Here is a 20,354-nt window from a genome sequence, read left to right as displayed (position 1 = left end):
CTTATTAAGAAACTCATCCCCTTTCAGACAGTCCAATACAGCTTTGATCTAATTGATCAATCAATCCAAACACCATGCAGTGGCCAGGCAGAGCTGTCAGCAAAGGAAGGGCCCAGCCAGGTGGGGCAGCCAGGGGATGCCAACAGCTTGCAGGGACAGAGGCACAGGGCAGGGACACCATTGGACAGCCTGGGCTGCACAGGGCACAGGGATGGGCAGCAGCTGCAAGACAGCCCTGCCAGAGCCACCTTGGGCAGCACTTTGGCCATGGCTGCTGGTCCTGGGGCCAGGAGGGGACAAGTGACCCTTGCAGGCCTGGGGCCTCATTGCCTCCTTGTCCCTGCTCAGCAGCCTGGCAGGGGCCACCCCACGCTTCTGCCCCTGGCATTGCACATCCCCACATGCCAGTGCCCATCCCGGGAAGAGCCCTGAGCAAGGAGGGAGGGACAGGATCTGCCTGGCCAGGGGCTGGGGCTCAGGCCTTGGCCCTTTGCATTCCTCAAACACATCCAGGTTTGCTCAGCACCAGAGACACCTTTCCCTTGCTTGTCCCCACCTGTCATCACTGCCTCCAGTGTTCTGCTCTAGCTGGAACCTGGGGACACTTTCTCAGTTGTGTCCCTCACAGAGATCTATTTAAAGTCCAAGAAACTTCAGTGTTTCAATAGAACTGAGTTCTTGAGGGTTTTGTGACATCACTGAGGGGGTTGTGACATCACAGAGCTGGCTGTGACATCACAGAGCAGGATATGAGGCTATAGAGTAGAGTCTGCCATCATAGAGGGTGGCTCTGTGGCATCAGAGAGTGGGTTGTGACATCACCCAGTGGCTGTGTTACATCATAGAGCAGGCTGTGACATCAGAGAACAGATTGTGACATCACAGGGTGACTTTGTGTCATCGGTCTTCTGTGATGTCACAGCACTGCTGTATGACATCACAAGGTGACATAGAGTTGGCTCTGCGACACAGCAGGAGGCTGTGTGACATCACAGATATAGCTGTGTGACATCACGGGGACAGTGTGACATCACAGGGCTGTGTGACATCACAGAGATGGTTATGTGACATCACATGTGCTATGTGACATCACAGGGGGCAGTGTGACATCACAGAGATGGCTGTGTGACATCACATGGTCAGTGTGACATCACGGGGGCTGTGTGAGGTCACTGGGGAGGTCACTCTGTCCCAGCCCCCCCCTCAGTTCTCCCCAGAGCAGTCCAACCCTGCTCATGCACAGCGGGGTCCCTGTCTCCCCGGGTCCCCCCGGGTCCCCCGGCCCCGCAGCCTCCCCCAGAGGATGTTCCACGAGATCGACCCCAGAGCCTGACACGGGGACAGGGGGCCGGGGCCCTGGGGGTGGGACAGGGACCCCCTGGCAGCGTTCCCATGTCCCCCAGGGCCAGAGCCTGGGCCAGGGCTCCTTCACCCTGCTATCAACAAGGCCTTGAGAGCGCTGAAAAAATCCCCAGCAAGGCAGCAGCAAAAATCACATTTAATATTAAGGGACAGCAGCACAAAGTTCCTTGGCAAGAGTCACTCTGCTCCTGACTGGACACTTCAGGCACACCAGGGAAACAAAGCAACAACAAAACCAAACAGAGTCCAGGTAATCAAACCAGAAATGAACTGAGAACTGTCCCTGTGTGTGTGACACAAAGACAGTGAGGGCAAGGATAAAATGAATACAGCCTAAAACCTTAACAGAGCTCAAACTTAACAGGACTTAACTTGTACCTTAATGTTAACTGATACCTTCAAGTTCACAATTTAGCAAAAGAGCAGAGTGTAACAGCATTTAACTTAACTTAAACCTATGACTTTGCAATTTAACAGAGAAAAACACTTTACAATATTTAACTTAGCTTATAACTTATATTAAAGGTAACAACTTAGTAACTAAGAACTACTCTTAGCAGCATTTAACTTCACTTACAGCTTGTGATTTAACCTTACCTACAAGCCTGACTGGCTCAGCTATGCAAGGCACTCACACCCCTCAGAGAGCAGCATTTCTGCCACATTTCTGCAGCACAGGCACTCCTGTGTGCACACAGACACAAAGAGTCAGTGCAAGGCACCTGTGAGAAATTCCCCTGAGGGCAGGCAATGCTCCCTGAGGATCCTTTGGCATCTCCCCAGCAAAGGGCAAAGGATTGAGCCTGGAGGAGTGGGGGGATTGGCCCAGGCTCTGTGGTTGTTCAGGATCCCCGAGTGCAGCAAACGGGAGAGTTCCTGGCTGGGAGAGGCCCCACTCAGAGGGAGTCGCTGGCCCAGGAGAGCTCCAAGGGCTCCTTTTGGAGCGCTGTTTGCAGGGCCCCAAGAGAGGGGCTTCAGTCCCAGCAATGGTTCATCCTGGCTGCACTTGGCATCAACAGCTTTCTTTGGCAGGGTGAGAACAGGGATCTTGTGCCACTGAGGGAACAAAAACAGTTCCCAGGGCTGCTGCTAAAGGAACCAGGAGCTGGTTGGGCATCAGCAGTGCCTGGAGCAGACAGTGTTTGTGATGAGCTGCAGAGGAGTTGAGCCCAGGGGCTGTTGGCCAACGCCAAGGCCCAAGGAGCATTTCTCAGCTGGCAGGGTGGCCTCAGAAGGGGAAGGTGGGATAATTCACCCTCTCAGTGAGCTCCCAGTCGCTCCCAGTATTTCCACATCCGTGCTCCAAGTGCTACTCCCAGCCCTGATCCATGGGGATGGGAATGTCCCGCTCCCTTGCTGGGGCAGGGTCACACCTGAGCCAGGTGTGCAGGGCAGGACCTTGCCCTGACCCCAAGCACTGTCCCAGCTGCAGGATCTGCTTCCCATTGGCCTCTTCCTCCTGCGGTCCCAGCCCAGCTCGATGCTGAACAAAGGGGCTGGGCCGGGGCCATCCCCCAGCAGGGGCTGCTCGCCCCCTCTGCCCCCTCCCCAAATTCCCTCTGGGGCAGCAGAGCTGGGGCAGGAGCCCTGTGGAGAGGGACAAGGGGGTGACACCGGCATGGGGGGGTCACACACGGCCCCGGGGTATCCCCCCTCACTCCCACAGTGCCAGGAACACAAACCCCTCCATGGAGCCCCTGTCCCCCAGCAGCACCTTGTGCGCAGGGTCTGGGGGCAGCTCTGGGGGTCATGACTGCCCTAAAACCCCCTCCCAGCCCCACAGCCACTCCAGCTCCATCAAACCACCCCACAGATCCCTGCTGTCCCCCACACCCCGAACCACTCTGTGCAATAGAAATGGCCCCAAGATCCATCAAAACTCTTTCCCACCTCTGCCAAGACCCACCCAAGTTCTCTCCAAGCCACACAGCCCTTCCACAACTCCCAAAACTCTCCCACAGACCCCTCCAAAGCCCCCTTAACCCATTCCCAGCACCACAAATGGAGCCAAGAGCCACCAAAACTCCTTCCAATCCTCTCAGGATCCCCTAAACTCCTTCCCAGCCCCCCATGGCACTGACCAGGAGATGTTTGTGGACAGGAACATCCACAGGTGAGAGCAGCTCAGGCCCTTCAGCAGCGTTTTAGGCACTTCCATCCCTTTGGGGTCTTCCCAGAGGCCTAAAGATGTTAGAGGGAGGACTGCAGAGGGGGATGAGGGATGCCAAGAGTGGGATTTTGGGGACTGGCTGCTCCTCTTGCCTGAGTCCATCTCTAGAATTCACCAGGTGTCTGATGTCCATAAAAACCTCCAGACCACCAGGATTCAGCCACCCTCAAAAAAACCCAAACCACCAAAATTCAGCAAAAAAACACCCACCAAGGAGTTCCCCTCTCTGGTCTCCCTACTTTGCAGTTCAGGGGCTCCCTCCTGTCTGGGCTCCTGCAGCCCCAGTGTGTATTGGTGTCCCCTCTCTCTGGGCTGCTGGGGCAACTCCAGAGGTTCCTTCCCTGGGCTCCCCAGGTGAGTCAGAGGGGCCCAGGGGTGCTGCCTGTGCGGGGTCCCTGTTTCAGCACCCAGGGTACCCAAGGGTGAAAAACGCCAATCACTTGTTTTTAAAATTTTAAAAGTTTAATAATAATAAAATGGTTATAAAAATAGTAATATAATTAGAGCATTAGTAATTTGGACAATTAGGATTTAGGACAATATGAGACAACAAAAACAAAGAGTAACAGACGTACAGGTACCTTTTTCTGGGCAGCATAAGCCCAAAAAAGGACACACATTAACCGAGGATTAACCCTTAAAAACAATAACCTGTTGCATATTCACACACCACATACATGATGCATAAATTCCATTCAAACACAGGATTGTGTCCGGTCAGTGTCAGCTTCTTCCTCTGAATCCTGAAGGCGTCTTCAAGCCTGAGGGAGGCAGGAAGCAGTTAGTTTCCTCTGATAAGAGAGCAATAAATTCTCTTTCTCTGAAAGATTTAGGTGTCCTGTGGCTGCCATCTTGCTGCGAGTACCTCATTCCTTTCTTTAAAAAATACCTCACATACACAGTTTCTATTCTAACATTATGTTATAACCTAAACTATATTCAACACACTTAAAAAATCAATTAAAAAATCAATACAGCATAACATCCTAACATAACACATAATATTCGTTTTAATATTTGCAAAGAGCCAATCATAAAATATGCATTCTTCACACCATGGGTGTCCCTTGTCCATGGTGCCACCATCTCCGGGCTCCTGGGCTTCCCCTTATAGGGGTGTCCGACACCGCAGGCTGCAGAGGCTCCCCCAGCTCCGGGGCCCCCTCTCCGCTGTGCCAGCCCCCAGCCTGCCAGGCCCGGGCCATCCCCCTGTGGCTCTGGGCTGACGCTGCAGCGCCTGCCCCGGGCAGCCCGACCCCCGGCAAGGAGGGTCCCCTGCACCCCCGGCCCAGCGCCGGGGCTCTGCCGGCACCAAACACCGGGACCCCCAAAATTCTGCCGGGCCAGAGCCACCGAGGGGCGCCCGGCCCTTGGCCTGCTATAGATACAGACTGCAATATTGGCTTTGTGCAAATGTTAACATGGATTTTAGATGGGTGCTGTTAAAATAACTTTGTTATAAAGATACAGTTTTCATTTCTGTTGTTAATTATAAGCTTAGACATAATAGTGATGTAGTTGATACAAGTGTGCTTGTGTTACAGTGCCTGCTTGGATGGGATAACATCCAATGAACATGGGATGAGGACACCTGGTACAGATGTGCCAGCTATCAGCACTCATCCTCTGAAGGCAGTGTGGGCAGCGGCCAAAACTGAAGATGATAAGAAAGGACCAAAACCACAACCAAGGAATACACATGCCCTAAAAAGGTGGAACTGAGGAGGACCCATGCTAAACAGCTCTTGGAATATTTTCTTTGGGAAAAAAGAAAATATTGGAATATTTTTTCTTTGGGAAAAAAAGTTTACTATGCATAAGTGTCACAGATATCTTTTATGGAAAATCCTTTCCTTAGGATTTTTCCTCCTGAGAAGCTGACAGGCCTCAGGAACAAAATGTAAACATTGCTTATCTGCTGCTGTGGAACACAACAGGTGGATCTGTGATTGGTCTCATGTGGATGTTTCTAATTAATGGCCAATCACAGTCAGCTGGCTCGGACAGAGTCCGAGCCACAAACCTTTGTTATCATTCCTTCTTTTGCTATTCTTAGCTAGCCTTCTGATGAAATCCTTTCTTCTGTTCTTTTAGTATAGTTTTAATATAATATATATCATAAAATAATAAATCAAGCCTTCTGAAACATGGAGTCAGATCCTTGTCTCTTCCCTCATCCTTGGACCCCTGTGAACACAGTCACAGTCAGACTAAACAACAAGCTGCAGACTGAGCTCACAGATGCACATTTCACCTCAATCCAAATGGACTTCTCCTCTGGAAAATTCCCCTTCTGCCTCAGAGCCCTCTCCCCAGGCTGGGTCCCAGCCTGGCCTGAGCACTCGACGCCAGCAGTGGGAAAAGCTGCACTGCCAGAGGGATCGGGGGCTGGCCGGGCCTCAGAGTAATTCTAGAGCTAAAGAGTGAGAGACATCAGCGCCGTTCAGATAATACATGCCAGCGCTCATCCCGGGCCCGGCCACCGCCTCCTCCTCCTCCATGGGAACCCAGGGTCGGTGCCCAGCACCGCAGCTGCAGCCCGTGCCCGGTGTGTCTGTGCCCAAGGGCTCTGGGAGATGTTGAATTTTCATCTCTTTCTCTCACCTGCAGCTCTCCAGGCCGCCTGTCAGGATCCCCTCTGGGCACCAAGGCTTCTCCACGGGTCTCCCTCATTTGGCTGTTCCCTGTTCCTCAGCACTGCTGTGACCAAACCATGGGGAAAAACTTTCATTAAAGATGTGTATTTTTGAATTGGCTTCTGGCAAATATTCAAATGAATATCTTTTGTGTGGTGTGTTATAAAGTTATGCTGCATTAATTTTCTTACATAGTGTGTTAAATATAGTTTTAGGTTGTAACAAAGCAGCAAAATAGAAACTCTGCTATGTAGAATACTATTTTTTTAAAGAAAGGACTTGCACTGAGATAGCAGCCACAGGACACCTAAACCTTAGAGAGAAAGAGAATTTATTGCCCCATTATCAGGAGAAATGAACTTCTTCCCGCCTTACTCAGCCATCAGGATTCAGCCTGGCCTGAGCACTCGACGCCAGCAGTGGGAAAAGCTGCACTGCTAGAGGGATCGGGGGCTGGCCGGGCCTCAGAGTAATTCTAGAGCTAAAGCGTGAGAGACATCAGCGCCGCTCAGATAATACATGCCAGCGCTCATCGCGGGCCCGGCCACCGCCTCCTCCTCCTCCTGCTGCTGGGGCCCTCTCAGCCCGGAGCCGCCGTTTCCAGCGCCCAGGGCCGCTCTCTGTGGCTGCAGCCGGGCCCCGCCACTGCAGCCCTTGGCCTGGCGCTGGAGCCGGTGCCTCTGCTGGCAGCAAACCCCCCCCCGTGCAGAGCCGCCCCGGCCCGGCTCTTTCCGCGGCCCCGGCTCGGCGCCGCCGCCATCGCCCTCAGCCCTCCACCGCCTCGCCGGGCCCGGCCCGGAGCCCTGGGGCCTCAGCGGCCTTCGGGGCACCGCGCTCGGGGCAGCGACCGCTCGGGGCACCGCGGATCTGCCCGGCCCTGCACCAGCCCCGCTCGGGGCACCGCGGATCTGCCCGGCCCTGCACCAGCCCCGCTCGGGCACCGCGGATCTGCCCGGCCCTGCACCAGCCCAACTCCGGCACCGCGGATCGGCCCGGCCCAGCACCAGCCCAGCCATGCCCGGCCCCGCTCGGGCACCGCGGATCTGCCCAGCCCTGCACCAGCCCCGGGCCCGACCCGCACCACGCACCCGCTGCCGCCGCCGCTCCGCTGCCAGGGACACGCGGCCGGAACGGGCAGGGCCGGGCCGGCAATGGGACCCGCCCGCAGCCGCCTCCGCCTGCCCCGGCACCAATCAGCGCCTTCCACCCACCGCAATGGGCATTTTGAATAACGCGCGGTTTCTGATTGGCTTTTGGCAGATATTCAAACGAATACTTGATGTGTTACGTTAGAAAGTGATGCTGTATTAGTTTTCTTAAGTAGTGTGTTAAATCTAGTTGTAGGTTGTAACAAAATGTTAAAATAGAAACTATGCTATGTAAGATACTTTTTTTTTTTAAAAGAAAGGACTCACACCAGTCAGCAGCCACAGGACACCTAAATCTTTCAGAGAAACAGAATTTATTGCTCTCTTATCAGAAGAAACGAACTTCTTCCCGCCTCACTCGGGAAGAAGCCGTCAGGATTCAAAGGAAGAAACTGACACTGACCAGACAGAATCCTGTGTTTGAATGGAATTTATGCATCATGCATGAGGTGTGTGAATATGCAACAGGTTATTGTTTTTTAAGGGTTAATCCCTTGTTAACGTGTGTCCTTTATCAGGCTTATTTTGCCCAGAAAAAGGTACCCGGACATGCATAACTCTTTGCTTCTATTGTCTCTTATTGTCCTAATCCAAATTGTCCAATTATTACTCTAATTATATTGCTATTTTTATAACCATTTTATTATCATTCAACTTTTTGACATTTTAAAAACACGTGATTAGCGTTTTTCACACTTTTTAACACCAATTCGTACATTAAAAGCAGGTATAGCTTTATTTTGTCGCTGGGATCACCCAGCCCCAGCTCTTTCACTCCCCAGCTGGTACCTGTGTCACAGGTGAGCAGGGAGATGATGCTGCCCTCAGGAGCTGGGGCCCAGCACCCAGGTGCAGGTGAGGTGCAGCAGTTCTTTTCAGGGATTCTGAAAGTGAAGGAAAAGGAAGTTTATTTTCTGACTCTAACATTTATAGGTTTTTAAAAGTGACCATGGATTGGAGGCTGAAAGTGCCACCTCTCCAATGACACTGGACAAACCAACAGTTTAATAAATTTCTTTTCTTCTATAAAAGAATGCAAAACAAATCTCAGGAGCTCATTCCTTCCAGAAAGATTATTGATACTGCTCTAGAAGGCACCTGGGAACAGCATCTCAATCCTGCCCATGTTTTCCCAAAATCGCTCCCTGCAGCAGGAACAGCTGGGTGCAGTTGTCACTGCAGATGTTCAGGCACCCAAAGCAGCTGCAGCTGTTTGTCAGCAGCAGAGCAGATATTCCCTGTGCCATCACCTTTCCATAGGGATACAGAAGCTCTGGTTCTGGGGTATGTGATCCTGCCTGCTGAACTCCAGGGAAATCCACATTGCTCATTGGAAAACCCACCTGAACTTTTCTTTTAAATGTGATGGAGAAATGTCTCTGCATCCGGGGGCTACTGTGGTGCTAAATCACCTGAGGAGTGTTGGGGTGTGCAGGAACCCTACAAGTAAGGGATCAATAATCCCTGGACAGAAGCTGGGCTGCTCAGGAGAAATAATCCCTCGACAGAAGCTGGGTAACTCAGGATCAATAATCCCTGAACAGGAGTTGGGCTGCTCAGGATCAATAATCCTGGACAGGAGCTGGGTAGCTCAGGATCAATAATCCCAGGACAGAGGTTGGGCTGCTCGGGATCAATAATCCCCACACAGAAGTTGGGCTGCTCAATCATCTGAGGAGTACTGAGGTGTGCAGGAACCCTACAGGTAAGGGATCAATAATCTGTGGAGAGAAATTGGGATGCTCGGGATCAATAATCCCTGGACAGAAGCTGGGCAGCTCAGGATAAATAATCCCTGGACCGATAATGGGCTGTTTAGAAGAAATAATGCCTGGACAGAAGCTGAGTTGCTCAGTTTTAATATAATATATGTCATAAAATAATAAATCAAGCCTCCTGAAACATGGAGTCAGATTTTCATCTCTTCCCTCATCCTTGGACCCCTGAGAACATAGTCACATACCTCCCTCTCAAATACATCTGCATGCAATTTCACAACAGGTTCATACATATTCATTCTACTGATTTCCTGTTACATTTCCTGTGAATTTTTCTTTATCAGAAAGAATTCCTGGGGTCATTTTGACCCTGCTTTCCACAGCAGCCTCTCTCTCTGTTTCAGAGTTCAAGGGCCCCCCCTTGATCTCTGTCTTGGGCTGCAGCAGTTTCTTAGAGCACAGGCTTTTGTCAGAACAGGCAGTCAGGCTGTCACAGACATCTCTCCTGAAAAATCCTTTCCTTAGGATTTTTCCTCCTGAGAGGCTGCGAGGCCTCAGCAACAAAATGTAAACATTGACATTATTTGCTGCTGTGGAATGCAACAGGTGGATCTGTGACTGGTCTCATGTGGTTGTTTCTAATTAATGGCCAATCACAGTCAGCTGGCTCAGACTCTCTGTCCCAGCCACAAACCTTTGTTATCATTCTTTCCTATTCTATTCTTAGCTAGCCTTCTGATGAAATCCTTTCTTCTGTTCTTTTAGTATAGTTTTAATGTAATATATATCATAAAATAATAAATCAAGCCTTCTGAAACATGGAGTCAGATCCTCATCTCTTCCCCAATCCAAGAACCCCTGTGAGCACAGTCACAGTGAAGTTCTACCTGTCTGTTATTGTAATCACCAGTCCTTTTTGTTAATAGCTCCTTTTGTATCGGGATGGCCCTGCCTGAGGCTAAATTGATGGCCCTTCTCTCCAGACAGTGAGAGGATGGAATATGGGGGGGGGAGGGCATCAGAGAAAATGCAAAATAACCTCGGGACCAGCATGCCATGGGAAGCAACCCCACCAAACTCACCGAAAAAACCCCAAAAACAACGAGCCAATACAGAATTAAGAGATCAGAGTGATGTCTGGAGGTGAGGAACAAAGTACCCAGCCTGCAGAGATGCTGAGAACCTTTGCTGCCTCTCACCCTGAGCAAGGACCTCAGCTGCCAGGCTGTCACAGCCCAGCTGGGTGATGGCACAGCCGGGATGGACAAAGGGGTCAGGGGTGTTATAAATAAAAAATCTGCCAATTTTTTGGGCAAAAAAGGGTTGCAGAGTGAACCAGTTATACCAGTTGCTGCCAAGGTGAAGTGTCGCAGACATCTTTTCATGAAAAATCCTTTTCTCAGGATTTTTCCTCCTGAGAAGCTTAGAGGCCTCAGGAACAACATGATTATCCGTTGCTGTGGGATGCAACAGGTGCATCTGTGATTGGTCTCATGTGGTTGTTTCTAATTAATGGCCAATCACAGTCAGCTGGCTCAGACTCTGTCAGAGACACAAACCCTTGTTTTCATTCTTTCCTATTCTATTCTTAGCTAGCCTTGTGATGAAACATTGTCTTCTATCCTTTCAGTATAGTTTTAATGTAATATATATCATAAAATAAAAAATCAAGTCTTCTGAAACATGGAGTCAGATCCTCATCTCTTCCCTCATCCAAGAACCCCTGTGAACAATGTCACAGGTGGGACCCCCAGATCTGCCCTTTAGTGGACAAAGCTGCACTTTCCTCCTCCTCCGAGTCACCCTGGGAGCAGTTTCGGACCCATCGAGCTTCCCAACCTTGAGCTGATCACTTTTAATAAAGGCATTAAAAAGGAGAAAAAGTCTCCTGCCCTGTTTATTTCACCCGGTGTCACCCACCTACCCAGCCCCAGGGGCCACACAGCGCCTGAGGCGTCCTCCTCCTGTGCCACCCGGTCTGTGACATGGCCCGTGAAGTAGGGGGCGGCCACCTCACCGGTGGGGACACAGCATCAGCGTCACCACGATGGGTGGTGACCCCTGAATTGAGGGAAGAGGACTGGAAATTGTGTCCTGACCACTGCCAAAATTGTGTGTTGAACCCCAAAATCAGATCCTGATTTCCCAAACTGGGTGCTCAAAACCTCTAAATTGGTTTTGGCCTCAAACTTGCCTTGCAACCCCCCATCAGGTCCTGTCCCCCTCCCCAGTCATGTCCAAACCCACAAATCAGATCCCAAATCCCCTCAAAGGGATCCTGTTATGTCCAAACCCTCCACATTGGATCCCAAATCCCCTCAAATTGATCGTGACCATTCCCAAAATTGCGTGTCGAGCCCCAAAACTGGATCCTGATTCCCCAAACCCGGTGCTCAAAACCTCTAAATTGGGTCCTGACCCCTCAAATTGGTTTCTGACCTCGCTCAAATCAGATTCTGCCTCCCCCAAATTGGATCCTGACCCCTCAAATTGGCCTTGCAACCCCCCACGGCATCCTGTCCCCCTCCAGTTATGTCCAAAAAGCCTCAAAATCAGATCCCAAAGCCTCTCAAAGGGGTCCTGTTATGTCCAAATCAGATTCCAAAGCCCCTCAAAGGGGTCCTGCCCCCCCGGTCGGGGTCCCCCGTACCAAGAGCAGAAGCCGACATCAGCTCCCCACCAGCGTCCATCGCCCACGCTCAGGGCCCAGCAGGGCCAGGAGCCGGCGAATGGGGGGAGACAGGATCGGGGACACGGGGACCGGTGGGTTCTGCTGTGGCCGGTGGGTCTCGGTCTGTCCTGCTGGCGCCCGGTCCTGCTCCCGGTTCTTCCCGCCGGTGGTTCCGGGCAGTGCCGGGGGCCCGTGCGGGCCCCGGTGCTGCTCGCAGCGTGTCCCGGTCCGGACCGTGTCGCCCTCGGACGGTCCCGGTGTGGTCCCGATGCCGCCCCAGTCCCTTCCTGGCAGCCCCGTGTCTGTGTCCCGCCTTTCCAAAATTAGATCCCCGCTCCCCAGACCGGATCCTGCCCCCCACAAATCAGGGTCCCCCTGTGTCAGTGGTCTCACCCGTGGTGACGCAGCCTCGGTGACACCCAGGGGAGATGGCGGGGCCGTACACCACCGGGAAGGTGCTGGATGCCATCGGGAGTGGGGATGGAGTCACCGCTGGAGCTGTCGGGATGGTGGCGGCTGCTGGAGCCACAAGGTGGGTTGGAGCATTCCCAGGGCCTGTCCCCGTGTCCCCAACGTCCCCGATGTCACCGTGTTCCTGTGTCCCCACAGTGTGCTGTTTTCTGGCTGCCGGGGGTCTCTCTTCATGCTGTTGATGGCGTGTCTCCGTTAGAGCCTGAGCCTGCGGCTTTTTTCCCACCTGGTGCACCAAGACCTGGACTTCTTCCAGGAAACACCAGCAGGTAACGGGGTACGGCCCAGCCCAATCCCACCTGACCCATCCCACCTGTTCCATCCCATCCCAGCTAGTCTGTCACCCCAGTCCCATCCCCACCATCCCATTGATCCCATCCCATCCCATCCCATCCCATCCCACCCCATCCCATTAATCCCATCCCATTGATCCCATTCCATTGATCCCATCCCATCCCATTGATTCCATCCCATCCCATTCCCACCATCCCATCCCATTGATTCCATCCCATCCCATCCCATCCCTCCCCATCCCATCCCATCCCTTCCCTTCCCATCCCATCCCATCCCATCCCATCCCATTCCCACCATCCCATCCCATCGATTCCATCCCATCCCATCCCATCCCATTCCCACCATCCCATCCCATTGATCCCATCCCATTGATCCCATCCCATCCCATCCCATTCCCACCATTCCATCCCATTGATCCCATCCCATTGATCCCATCCCATTGATCCCATCCCATCCCATCCCATCTGTCTGTTATCCCATCCCACGACTCCATCCCCATCATTCCCATTCCCACCATCCCATCCAATTCCATCCTATGCCATCTTCCTGGCTTCATTCTACTCCAGTGTTCCATCCTGTCCCCATCCCACTTTCCCATTCTAGCCACTGTTCTGTCCCCATTATTCTCACTCCCGTGCCTCCACCCTGTTGCGTATCCCCAGCTGCCTCACACCATCCCATCACCCCATCCCACCATTTCCTTTCCCACCATCCCATTTCCCCTGTCCTGCCCCATTCCACCCTGACCATCTCAACAGCCATTCACATCATCCCATCCCACTGCTCCCCATTACATCATTCCCATCCCAAATGGGATCATCCATGATGGGATCATGGTCTCACCCACCACGATCCCAACCTCTTTTCCCACCCTGCAGCTGAGCTCTTGGCTCAGTTTTCCATGGAAGTGCCACGGGTGTGCAGGGCAGCACCGAGTGGAGCCAACCAGCTGCTGCGGAGCCTGGTGATGGCCCTGGTGGTGGGGGGGTTCATGCTGGGGCTGGCACCGGGGCTGGCACTGCTGGCACTGCTGGAGGTGCCCCTTGGAATCGCCACCCGCCGCATCCAGAGCACCCGCAAACAGGTCAGGAGTAGGAGGGAAAGAGTGGGAGGGGACTGAAGAAAGGTGGGAATGGTGGAGCTGGGATGGAGGCTAGGGGAATGGGATGGTGGGGATGGGACGGGATGGGATGGAGAATGGAAAGGAGGACGATGGAGATGGAAATGGTGGGATGAAAGGGGATGAAGACGAGGGGAATGGGATGATGGGAATGGGATGGAGAATGGAAAGGAGGACGATAAATGGTGGGATGAAAGGGGATAAAGACCAGGGGAGTGAGATGGTGGGAGTGCTGACATGAAGATAGAACAAAATGGTCGAGATGGGACTGGTGTGGATGAGAAGAGAAGGATGAGATAAGGTGGTGGTTATGGGATGAGACAGTGGGGATGGGGATGGTGGGATTAGGAGAATGGATGGGAATGGTGAGGGTGAGAGAGAAGGGCGTGGGATGGCAGGAATGCAATAGTGGGGATGCAGTGGGTGTGGTGGGATGGGATGTGGATGGTGGGCCAGGAAGGTGACCTGGGAAAGTTGGAGATCCCCTGTTGCTGCCACAGGCCCTTCAGCGATCCATGCTGGAAGCATCTGCCCGCACAGCCGCAGGGGTGCAGGAATCTGTTGCCGCCATCGAGACCATCCGAACCTTTTCAGCAGAGGAGGAGGAGGAGGAGCAGCACAGATGTAACCTGGCCAAGGAGCTGAGGCTGAAGGAGCAGATAGAGCTGGAGCTGGCAATCTTCGTCCTTGTCTACAGGGTCAGGGGGGACTGGGAATGGGAACAGCAGAGAATGGGGGATGCCAGGGTCAGGGATGAGGACACTGGGAACGGGAACACTGGGACCAGGAATGGGAAACCAGCGGCTGAGATGGGGGCACTCAGAGTACAATGGGGACACCAGGAATGGGGACAACAGAACAGGGACATTGACTTCAGGAACAGGCATGGCAGGAATGGGAATGGTGACATTAGAAACAGGATGGGGACACTGGGATAAAGGTTGGGAACATCAGTGTGGTGGTGTTTGCAGGTCCCCAGGATGAGAAAAGAGACAAAATTCTTGACTTCATGTTTCAGAAAGCTGATTTATTATTTTATGATATATATTATATTAAAAGAAAATTATATACTAAAGAAAGAGAAAGGAGACATTAGAAAGCTAGAAAGGAATGAATAATAAAATCTTGTGACTCACCAGAGAGTCTGACACAGCTGGACCTGTGACTGATCATCAAGTAAAAACAACCACATGAGACCAATCAAAGATGCACCTGCTTCATTCCACAGCAGCAGATCATTATTGTTTACATTTAGTTTCTGAGGCCTCTCAGCTTCTCTGGAGAAAAATCCTGGTGAAAAGATTTTTCAGAAAATATGTCTGTGACACATCAGGATCAGGAATAGGGACATCAAGAGTGAAATGGAGACACCAGAACTGGAATGAGGACACCAGGAACAGAGATAAAGACACAAAGGAGTGGGATGGGGACAGGCAGAATGGGGACACCAAGAGTGGGTTGGGGGCAGATGGAATGGGGACGCCAGGAGTGGATTGGGGGCAGATGGAATGGGGACACCAGGAGTGGGTTGGGGGCAGCAATATCCCTGTCCCACCTACAGGTGATCAAACTGGCCATCCGGGTCATGGTGCTCTTCAGGAGCCACCAGCAGCTCCGTGACGGATCCATCACTCCTGGGGTCCTCGTCACCTTCCTGCTGTACCAGGACAGAGTTGGTAGCCATATCCAGGTGATCCCATGGAATGCACGTGTTTGTCCATCCGACTGTGCTTCTGTCCATCCCGGTGCCACCCCCTTCCTTCTCCCCAGGTGCTGCTCTATGGCTTCAATGAATTCCTGACCAATGCAGCTGCTGGACAGAGGATCTGGGAATACCTGGATCGGAAACCCGCAGGGAATGTCGGGGGAACGCGGGAGCCCCCTGAGCTTCAGGGCCATGTCACTTTTCAGAAGGTCTCCTTCACATATCCTGGAAATCCAGAGCACCCTGTGCTGAAGGTGGGTCTGGGGGGAGGTGGGGTTTCCCAGGGGTGGGAATTTTGGCATCACCTGCTGTCACAATCCATCCTTACGAACGGGTTTCTTGATAGTTCATGGATTGATCTCAGGGTGCAAAAAAACCAACACAGCACAGGAGGTTTGCAGTAATAAAACAAATGCAGCTTTATTGAATGACCACAACAAAATGCAATAGAGGGATTAAGGGAGAGAAAAAGATAGAGATAGAAAAGAGAGAGAGAGAAGGAGGGGGATATAGCTACCAAATGCAGAGACGAAATCCTTTGGTCCAGTCCAGTCGAGGATCCGCCTGTTACGTCGGGGAGATCTCAGGGTTGCAGTCCATCTGGACCCCAATTATACTCTTTTTTGATGGGGGAAGGGGAATGGATTTTGCAACCGAGTCAAAGGTAGTTTATTGTATCTTTGGGGAGGAAAGAATAATGTTTGGAAAAGGGGTACACACAGTCCATGTTCAGCAGTGGGCGTGAGCCATTGTTTTCGTGGTCCACTGCTCACACCTGCAACATCCATCTTGCTTTGGTTAGCTTGCCTCCCCTACACACCTCTCCCAGGTTGGGGGTCTCAGTCCCAGCCCTTGGAAAGAGTGTGGGGGGCCTTTTCACATGGGGGTTTCATGTCTTGGTCTTTGATGGAGAGGCTTCTTACATCTCAGTCCGTCTGTCACGGCAGTTGTAAGACGAGTGAGGGGTCTTTTGTGGGGGACCACCCAAAACTCAGGAGAAGTCCAGCCAGGCAAAGAGGGGACAGCTTCCAAGGCTACTGTTGCAAAAAGGCAAGGTGCCCCCTTCTTCTTCTCATTTGGCTCAGTGTAGCATATAGTAAATACACCTGTGGACAACAGCTTAACAATGCTCTCAGATCTCGGGGCCTTGTTGACATGTGACTTTCTCCTTCAGAACCAGAGATTTTAGACAGTGGGGACTCTTCAGTGGTCCCCCAATGATGATGGTGAGGCAGATGAGGAATATTTCAGACAGACTCTCACACCTGTCCCCATCCCACAGGACGTGAGCTTCGAGGTGCGCTCTGGGGAGGTGACGGCGCTGGCGGGGCCCAATGGCAGCGGGAAGAGCACGGCCATGGCGCTGCTGGAGCGGCTGCGGGATCCTGGCAGCGGGACGGTGCTGCTGGATGGGATCCCGCTGCCAGAGTATGAACACCAGTACCTGCACCGCAAGGTGGGACAGCAGAGACACTGGGAACACTGGGCATGGAATGGGGAAAATGGGGACAGGGGTCAGGGGACAATTGTGATGGTGTTCACAGGGGTTTTTGGATGAGGGAAGAGACAAGGATTTGACTCCATGCTTCCGAAGGCTTGATTTATTATTTTATGATATATATATTACATTAAAAGTATACTAAAGGAACAGAAGAAAGGATTTCATCAGAAGGCTAGCTAAGAATAGAATAGGAAAGAATGATAACAAAGGCTTGTGGCTTGGCTCTCTGTCTGCACCAGCTGGGTTGTGATTTGCCATTAATTACAAACATCCAACATGGGCCCATCACAGATGCACCTGTTGCATTCCACAGTAGCAGATAATCAATGTTTACATTTTGTTCCTGAGGCCTGTCAGCTTCTCAGGAGGAAAAATCCTAAGGAAAGGATTTTCCATAAAAGATGTCTGCAACAAACAATGAAATGGAACTGGGACCACAGGAGCATGGGAGCAGAAATGGGGATACTGGGAAGAGGATGGGGACATCAGGAATAGGGTGGGGACAACAAGAAATGGGATAGGAACATTGGGAAATGGGATGGGGATGACAGGAATGGGGATGGGAAAAGTGGGAAGTCAGGGGTGGGGACACTGGGGACACAGATGGGGAGAATGGGATCAGGGATGGACACTATGGGGACACCAAGGTGGGATGGGGTCATGGAACAGGGGTGGGGACACCAGGAGCCAAGACAGCGTCATAGGGCTTGGGGCTGGGGCAGGTGGTGCTGGTGGAGCAGGATCCCGTCCTGTTTTCTGGAACGATCCGTGAGAACATCCTGCTGGGGCTGGAGCACTGCAAAGAGTCAGAGCTGCGGGAGGCCGCCACTGCTGCTGGAGCCATGGAGTTCATCCAGGGGCTGGAGCAGGGCTGGGACACTGGTGAGAGCCAGGGGGATGGATGGGGCACCCCTGGGGCACATCCCCCTGATTCCAGGATCCTCTGGCAGCGATGGGAGAGCGGAGTGGGTGGCACATGGTGGGGTGTGCGGGGGATCCCTGAGGTCACATCCCACTGATCCCATGGGATTGCTCACGCAGGTCAGATCCCACTGATCCTATGGGATTGCTCACACAGTGGTGAGGGAGTGTGGGGGGTAGGGGAAAGGGGGGGAACCTCTCGTGCTGGGATCCCACTGATCCCAGGGTCCCCCCGCAGAGGTGGGGGAGTGTGGGGGGTGGGAGAAGAGGGGAGAACTCCAGGGCTGCACCCCACTGATCCCCTGTGGTCGCTCCCACAGAGGTGGGGGAGCGCGGGGGGCGGCTGGCGGCGGGGGAGCGGCACCGTGTGGCCCTGGCCCGGGCTCTGCTCCGGCGTCCGGCCGTGCTCATCCTCGACGAGGTGCTGGATGATGGATATGATGGAGCGGTGAGTGGGGTGGGATGGAGGGGGTTGGTGTGGATAGGGGTGCAGTTGGTGAAAATGGGGTATGATGGGATGGCTGGAATGGGATGGTGGGATGAGGTGGTGGCAATAAGGGATAATGATTGGCATGGAGTGGGAATGATGTGATGAAGACAGGGATTGGATGGGGTGGTGTGGATCAACGAAGTGGAGAAATAGGACAGGATAGTAGGATGGGCTAGAGACCAGGGGTGTAGGATGGCAGGAAAGTAGAATCAAAGGATGAAGACAAGGAGATACGATAGGGTGGGGTGGGAATGAAGGGGATGGGAATGCTGGGATGAGGACAGAGATGGAGTGCAATGGGAAGGGTTGGAGTGGTAGGAGTAGGATGGGATGGGACAGTGGGAATGGGGATAGTGTGGGCAGGATGGCATAGTGGGCATGGGGATGGGATGGAGAACAGGGAGATGGGATGGTAAGAACAGGATGATAGGATTAGGGTGGGACTGAGAGTGGGGTGGGATTGGTTGGTCAGGACTGGGTGGGATCAGGTGGGACAGGGTAGGACTGAGTTGGATGGGCTGGCATGAGGGTTCTCTGATTGGATGGTTTGGCATGAGGGTTCTCTGATTGGATGGTTTGGGATGAGTGTTCTCTGAGCTGGATGGGTTGGGATGAGCGTTCTCTGAGCTGGATGGGTTGGGATGAGTGTTCTCCTAGCTGGATGGGTTGAGATGAGGGTTCTCTGAGCTGGATGGGTTGGGATGAGTGTTCTCCTAGCTGGATGGATTGAGATGAGGGTTCTCTGAGCTGGATGGGTTGGGATGGGAGTTCTCTGAGCTGGATGGTTTGGGATGAGCTGGATGGGTTGGGATGAGTGTTCTCTGAGCTGGATGGGTTGGGATGAGCTGGATGGGTTGGGATGAGTGTTCTCTGAGCTGGATGGGTTGGGATGAGCTGGATGGGTTGGGATGAGCGTTCTCTGAGCTGGATGGGTTGGGATGAGCATTCTCTGAGCTGGATGGGTTGGGATGAGCTGGATGGGTTGGGATGAGTGTTCTCTGAGCTGGACGGGTTGGGATGAGAGCATTCTCTGGCTGCAGGCACAGTGCTGGGTGCGCACTGGGCTGGCCAAGACTGTGCTGGTCATGTCCCACCGGCCGCGGGTGCTGGACAGGGCCGATCGCCTGGTGCTGCTGGAGCATGGGGCCGTGATGGAGACGGGAACACCAGCGGAGCTGCGGGAACGCCACGGCGCCTACAGCCGCCTGCTCCTTGGAGGAGGCAGCACTGGGCAGCCCGAGGGCCCCGGGATGGGCAGCGAGAAGGGGGCTGCATCTGGCAGGGAATAAAAGGGAATCAGCCCCAGTGTCCCCATTCCCGGTGTTTGTGTCACCAGCCAGCTCCTGGTGTCCCCAGTCACAGTGTCCTGTGAATCCCTTCTCCCCACATCCTCAGGATCCCAACTCCCTGTGTCCCCCATGTCCCCACTGTGTCCCCCAGGTCTGCCCATTCCCTGGATGTGTGTGTATCCCCTGTATCACCATGTCCCCATGATCCCTGGTCCCCATGTCTGTTCCTGGACATGGGGCACAGGGTGGGAAATCAATCCCAAGGAATGGATCTGGGCATGGGTGTCACGTCCTCATCTCACTCCTGCTGTGCTCACTCCAAGCTCCTGGTGTCCCCAGTCCTTTCCCAGTGTCCCCATCCCCAGTGTCTTTATCCCAGTTCCCAATGTCCCCTTTTCTATTCCTCATTCCCTGAGAGGAAGTGCTGGGCACTGGAGGATGGGACTGAGATTTATTGCCCAAACCAGGGTATTTATACATGAGAAATAAAACATTTTGAACAACTGTAATTGTTGTGTTTAAAACATGGGAAAACAGGAAGTCAGTCCGTTGGGAAGGGCTGCTGTGTGATGAGTGGGAACAGCAGGATGAGCTCTCCCAGCAATTTGTGGCTTTCTGCAGGGAGAGGGAAGGGGTTGGACCTGCACCATGGATCATTCAGCTGGTGATGAGAGTAAGAGTTGGTGTCAGCCTATCTCTGTCGCCATGGGTTGGATCTGGCTGAAGAGCCCACAGAGAGCAAGGATCCCACCAGATCCTACTGCATCCCTTGTACCCCAATCCTGCTCCACCAACACCACCTGATCTGTTTTGGAATCCCCTCAATCCTGTTCTGGAATCCCACTCCAATGCTGCCCC

The 20,354-nt window shown here is 53.0% G+C and overlaps 2 non-coding genes and 1 pseudogene across 2 annotated transcripts; 1 reads left to right on the top strand and 2 right to left on the bottom strand.

Moving 5' to 3' along the window:
* Nucleotides 1-5,925: 5,925 nt before the first annotated feature.
* LOC128946078 (small nucleolar RNA SNORD45) lies at nucleotides 5,926-6,008 on the bottom strand. The gene has a single exon (XR_008483937.1). It is a non-coding gene; the product is annotated as a small nucleolar RNA SNORD45 (small nucleolar RNA).
* Nucleotides 6,009-6,626: 618 nt separating this feature from the next.
* On the bottom strand, nucleotides 6,627-6,709 carry LOC128946079 (small nucleolar RNA SNORD45). The gene has a single exon (XR_008483938.1). It is a non-coding gene; the product is annotated as a small nucleolar RNA SNORD45 (small nucleolar RNA).
* A 5,054-nt stretch (nucleotides 6,710-11,763) lies between these two features.
* On the top strand, nucleotides 11,764-19,496 carry LOC128946057 (antigen peptide transporter 2-like; annotated as a pseudogene).
* The last annotated feature ends 858 nt before the right edge of the window (nucleotides 19,497-20,354 follow it).

This window comes from Melozone crissalis, unplaced genomic scaffold (assembly GCF_028551555.1).
Source record: "Melozone crissalis strain CALT ecotype California unplaced genomic scaffold, PUWL_Pcris_2 ptg000073l_1, whole genome shotgun sequence".
NCBI classification, from domain to species: domain Eukaryota; kingdom Metazoa; phylum Chordata; class Aves; order Passeriformes; family Passerellidae; genus Melozone; species Melozone crissalis.
This window is presented reverse-complemented; position numbering and strand designations above follow the sequence as displayed.